Here is a 5,878-nt window from a genome sequence, read left to right as displayed (position 1 = left end):
CCACCATTGCTAATCCAACATCAACACTCATATATATACTATTGGCTGAGAACTCTGTGATTTGGATTCTGGTATAAACCACTCATTTCCCTTTAAACGTTAGTTTGAAAACCATTAAACAGTAGATGGCCATCACCCCACATCCATTATTCACGAGAACAATTCTACTTAGCTATGTTTATATAAGGCCACAGAATCACCCACAATTTTGTTGGTACGCTGTCATATTTCTAAACTACTGGTAACCAAAGTTCTTGCCTGCTTTTTAGTTTCATGTCTTTAATCCTCTCGACTGAAGCTGTACTAACGATTAGGTAAAATTTTAGTTACTGACATTTCGGCATCATGTGACGTCAAACATACATTAAAGTGAGTGCTCGCTTCGGCAGCCCATATACTAAAATCGAAACAATACAGAAAGGACTGGCATAGCCCCCATGCACGTATAACATACATTAAAATGAATTCTTACTTTCTTTAACTTTTTCATAAATGTATTAAATATTTACAGAAGACCTACAGTTGCTTGGGATGAAGCCAAAGTGCATCAGAGGGAAAAATAAACAAGATGGTGTGGGCTCTCTAGGGGCTCATAATATAAATTCAAAGTCCATTTTGGGCCTTTTTAAACCTTCAATTTTTATTTTATTTTACTTTATTTTATTTCCTTTATTTCATTTCATTTCATTTTTAAGTTTTTTTACTTAGAGAGAGAGCATGAGCTAGAGAGGTGCAGAGAGACAGCAAGAGGGAGAGAATCCCAAGCACACTGCACACTTCCAGCCCAGGGCTCAATCCCAAGTGCTGTGAGAGCATGACCTGAGCTGACATCTAGAGTCAGTTGCTTAACCAACTGAGTCACCCAAGTGCCCCCGAATTTGATTTTAAAGCAGGTATTGGCTCTTGTGGGGTGGAAATAACTTTCTGGAATAAAGACTAACCACGAAGTTCATTGTGTTCCATGACAATTATTCTGAAAGCGTCAAAGAATCTAACTCATTTATCTTCATTAGGGTTTTCTCCTGCTCTGGAGACTGGTCCACAGTGTGCTTCCCTCTGACAAGGAGACTGTGGTGCGTGAACATGTTGAACAAATGGATTTGTTAATCTGTTCCCTCCACAAATAACCCACCACCTGCCAAGGCATCACACCCAACCACCCTGGGACAAATATGAAGACCACCATGCCGCTGAGCGCTAAGCAATCTTGTGGAGAAGACAGCAACACCAACAGCAACATGAAATGAAATTTATGCTCAACAGGCTTGTATGCAACATGCTGCAGCAATTCTGGAAGGAGATGAGATTCCCCCAACTGGGGGATTGAGGGAAGCTCTCGGTCATGTTCAAGGTCAACATCAAGGATTTAGATGTTTGGAAAGATGGGAAAGACATCCCAGGGGATAGCTACTGTCTTTGCTGAAGTTACAAAACGTAGAAATGATACAGAAAATACCACTGTGTATACCCAGGTAAGAATTCCACCCCTCCTTTTTTTTTTAACCATTTAGGAACCACTGAAATGTGCCCACATTGAAGACTGGATTTAGGAATAATTTGTTGTCAAAAATTAGAACCATAGACTTCCTCTAAATATCTCCCCCCCAGTTGTTATGATTGAGGCCTCTCACAACATCCAAACAGACAGGAAGGGAAATCTTGGAGGCCACAGCTCATTCGAGCATGCCCCATGCCTCGCCTGGAATGACGATGGAGCCGTGAGAGTTGAGAGGAGGAACACAGTCACTGGGAATATAGACAGGAAGGCTTTATTCTAAGCACAGAGCATACAAAACCCTCATCTGAGTTGTGTTTCAACTGGGACTCAACACCAGACAAATCTGACTCTCCCCAACTTGGTTCCCAAAACAGGCGGGGAGAGAAACACAGCCACGCATCTTTCTTGGGAGAAACAAACCAAGAAAAGATTAATTTTTTGAAAGCCCAGTACTAATCCAACAGTGGTTTTTCAAGAGTGCCTCGAGCATTAGTAGGTCATTAAATCTTTGTTAACAGGCCAGTAAAAAAATGTAAAAAGGAGGGGGGAAAGTGGTCATGGTTCTGTTTAAGTTTACTCAGCGTGGAAATTTCATCAAATCACGGAATGGCGAGGATGAAAGGATCCAAGGGACCCCCAGCTAAGGCTAGACGCCCCTCAACAGCATCCCAAGAACAGCGTTCTGCTCATGTTCATCTCCTATGAAATGCAATTTCACCAGAAACTGAATTTGGGTTTTACTTTTTATCATCTGACAATGTAAGAAGTCTAATCTGTCTTCCACTCCCCTTCTGGAACTTGAAAACTGCCTTTGTGATCCTTCTAAATTCTCTTATCTTTGGGTTATCCCCTATGTACCATGGTTTTTACAGCATCTCAGACAGAATGGTCTGCAGCCCGGAATCAGCTTCACCGACTACAGTCTTTTTCTTCCCAGAAAGACATCCTTCCCTGAAAAGGGATCCTCCTCCCTCTTGCATTATGGCCTGAGAAATGCAAGAAATATTTCAAGTATAATCTGACAACACGGAGTTAAAGGCCTCTGTTCCTCCAGTTTCAAAATATGTTACTTCATTTAAAGGAGCCAACAGTGTTAATTAGGAAAGCCACCTTTTTTTGTCAGTACTTGTAAATTCATATCTTTAAGTCATCAATCAAATGTCGATGATTTGTGTCGAGAGAGGGCAAGACAAAAATGATATCAAATAGACCTGTTTGTACTAGTTTAACATGAAACTGAAGACTTGATATGGATGCATGTGTGCATGCACACACAGAAGCCCACTCCACAGGTGTGTGAATGTGCACCCACCCATACACACACAGACACACACACACACACACACACACACAGGCTCGTGTATTCAGTGCTCCTATCCCGAGGATCCCTTCTTGACTCGCCTGTTTAGCAGCCCCAGGATCCAGCTGGCCCTGAGAAAAAGTAAAAAGAAGCATTCATGGCCCCAATCTCACATGTAGAGATGGAGGTTACTGTTTAGAAGTTATAAACGTCACAGTAACAAACTTAGAAAAAAAATAAAGAGCTATCTTAATTTCTCTATAATTGAATTTAACAAATTCTGTTTCTACCCATTCTGATGATGGTAGAATATGGGACCTCTCCATTTCGAGATAAATTCAGCCATTTCTAGATTGTCTGTCATCTCTTTTGGATAGACACCTGGTCCAGCCAGGATTTTCTTCTACCATGCCCCAGCAGTGACCTGGTGTCAGGTTTCGGTGGGAGGAAATGTCTTAGTCCCTCTAGAATTCCACGCTGATCTGAGCTTTACAGGTGGCCCACTCTACACCCACCGCTGGGTGTCCACACCTCTCTCTGGCTCCAGGTCCATTCTGCATTACCTTATCCCAGCCTTACCCATCCCATCCCCTGACATGCCCACCTCCTCCATCATGCCTCTCAAAGGTGTGCAAGAAACTTCCCATCGTGCACCACTGTGAGGTCATGGGGTCCTCAGAAGAGGGAATCTACATTGGATGTTATCTTCCTAAATAAGCCATGTCACATTGTCATTTCTGTTTCATAAGCTGAGAAGGGGAACTACCTAGTAGGCTCCTGGCTTTCATGGACTTGACCTCAAGCGTAAGGGGTAGGCTTTCTATAACTCCCCCAGGACTCTAGGTTCTCCTCTGGGGCTGGATTCAGTTTGTATGTGATCTCTTTTCAGGAACTGACCAGTGCCACTGCCCTTCATGGCCTCTCCCACCTCTCCCCTACTGTCTACTGCCATCCTGGATCTGCTTTAGGTTTGGAAAAGTTCTCGTACATCACTGTGCACTGTGGTTTATGGGAGTAACTCTACCCTTCAAGGCTGCCAGACCCTCAGTCTTTTTGGACTTAAGAAGCTTTCTCTTAAAAAGCCCAGCTATTACCACAAGAAGCCCCAACTTCCAAGACCATGTGTCTGGTACTAATTTTTATAAACATGCAGAAATGGGACTGCCTTCTTTAGGCTGGGATGGGTGTGCCTCTACCTTGCAGGAATGAGGTCTCTGACAAGACTAGAGGGTCCGGACACAACGTGACAGCTGCAGGAGGGAAAGACCTCAGTGAGGGGACTCTACATCTCTGCACTTGTGTCATTGAAGGCCGATTTATAGATTCAGGAACATGGCACTCAGTTACCCATCTTGTAACAAAAGGTCACAGTTCGTGAATTAGTGAGGGAACATGAACCTCATATGGTTTAGATGCAGACAGTTTAACAAAGGACTAGTTACAGAGGCAACAGTGGAGGCCATTCTTACCCCAGGGCTGAAGAGGCAACAGGAGAGGGGAAGAGGGTACCCAGACTGGGGGAGCTGGAGCCATGGAGGAGGACCCTCCCCAGAGGAGCTGTGGTCAGGGAGAGACCCTATCAGTTACTTCTGGAACATGAACACAAAGTGAGGGAGTGGGCAGAGAAGAAACTCAATGACCTTGCTATTCACTAGTCCTCCTGTCTCTTCCACCTCCTATGGGCCAAACGGAGCCAGGGTGCAGCCTGCAAGCAAACCTAGGTGAGCTCCCTAAGGCTCAGACTCCCAGAGCACAGACAAGGGTACAGACTATGTCTCAGGAGATGGGAGGGAAGGAGAACAACAAACCTGGTGAGCATCACATTCAGTGTCCCATTGGAAAATCCTTGTCTTCCAGGGGCTCCTGCAGGGCTCAGTTGGTTAAGTGTCCAGCTCTTGATTTCAGCCCAGGTCATGATCTCAGGGTCATGGGATAGAGCCCTGCATCAAGCTTCATGATGGCTCCATATTGGGCATGGTGCCTGCTTAAGATTCTCTCTTCCCTCTCTCTGCCCCTTCCCACTCATACTCTTCTCTCTAAAAAAAAAAAAAATAAAATCCTTCTCTTTCTTCCTCTACTCACTATACTGAGTTAGTCTAAGTGGCTCAAGGACAAAGGCTGTGAATAGTCACCCTTGAGCCTCTTTTCAGTTTGAGTCTTACAAGTTATTCATAACCTTTTTTGGCAGGTTACTACCACCTAGAGAATTTATATATATATATATATGTGTGTGTGTGTGTGTGTGTGTGTGTGTGTGTATCTATATGTGTGTGTATATATATTTATATGTATATATGTGTTTATATGTATGTGCATATATATGTATATATACATATATGTATGATTATTAATTATATATGTCATTATTTTTTATGGTTTTTATTTATTTTTGAGAGACAGAGACAGTGAGAGCAGGGGAGGGTCAGAGAGAGAGGGAGACACAGAATCCGAAGCAGGCTCCAGGCTCTGAGCTAGTCATCAGCACAGAGCCTGACACGGGGCTCGAACCCACGAACTGGGAGATCATGACCTGAGCCGAAGCCAGATGCTCAACCGACTGAGCCACCCAGGCGCCCCAATATATATGTCATTATTATTATTATACTGGACTCTGTGCTGACAATGTGGAACCTGCTTGGGATTCTCTACTCTCTTTCTGCCCCTCCAGTGTTCACTCTCTCTTTCTCTCAAAATACATAAATAAATTTTAAAAATTATTTTAGCTATAGTAAGACAGGCACAAAGTTTCAGTCAGTCAAGAATAATAAACCCTAGAGATCTATTTTACAATATTGCACTATAGCCAACAATAATGTATTGCACATCTAAAAATTTGTTAAAAGAATAGAGTTCTTGTTCAGTGTCCTTACCAAAGGAAAGAAAGATGATGAATGGTAAGCCTAGTAAGAATAAAAAAGTTGAATAAAACATAAAAAACAAAAACCCAATAGATATATAATTGAACACCCCTCCCCCAAATAACTCTATTAGCTTGTGTGTACATTTTGCAATTGCTGGAATCAGGAAGGATGATTTGAGCTGAGTTACCTTTCAGATGCAACAGGGTGTGTTCTAAAGTA

General features: G+C 43.0%; 1 non-coding gene across 1 annotated transcript; it reads left to right on the top strand.

Moving 5' to 3' along the window:
* The first annotated feature begins 373 nt into the window (after nucleotides 1-373).
* Nucleotides 374-480, top strand: LOC115283094. The gene has a single exon (XR_003904907.1). It is a non-coding gene; the product is annotated as a U6 spliceosomal RNA (small nuclear RNA).
* The last annotated feature ends 5,398 nt before the right edge of the window (nucleotides 481-5,878 follow it).

The sequence above is a fragment of the Suricata suricatta genome, chromosome 17 (genome assembly GCF_006229205.1).
Source record: "Suricata suricatta isolate VVHF042 chromosome 17, meerkat_22Aug2017_6uvM2_HiC, whole genome shotgun sequence".
Classification (NCBI taxonomy): domain Eukaryota; kingdom Metazoa; phylum Chordata; class Mammalia; order Carnivora; family Herpestidae; genus Suricata; species Suricata suricatta.
The sequence above is the reverse complement of the archived record's forward strand: the minus strand, read 5'-3'. Positions and strand labels throughout refer to the sequence as shown.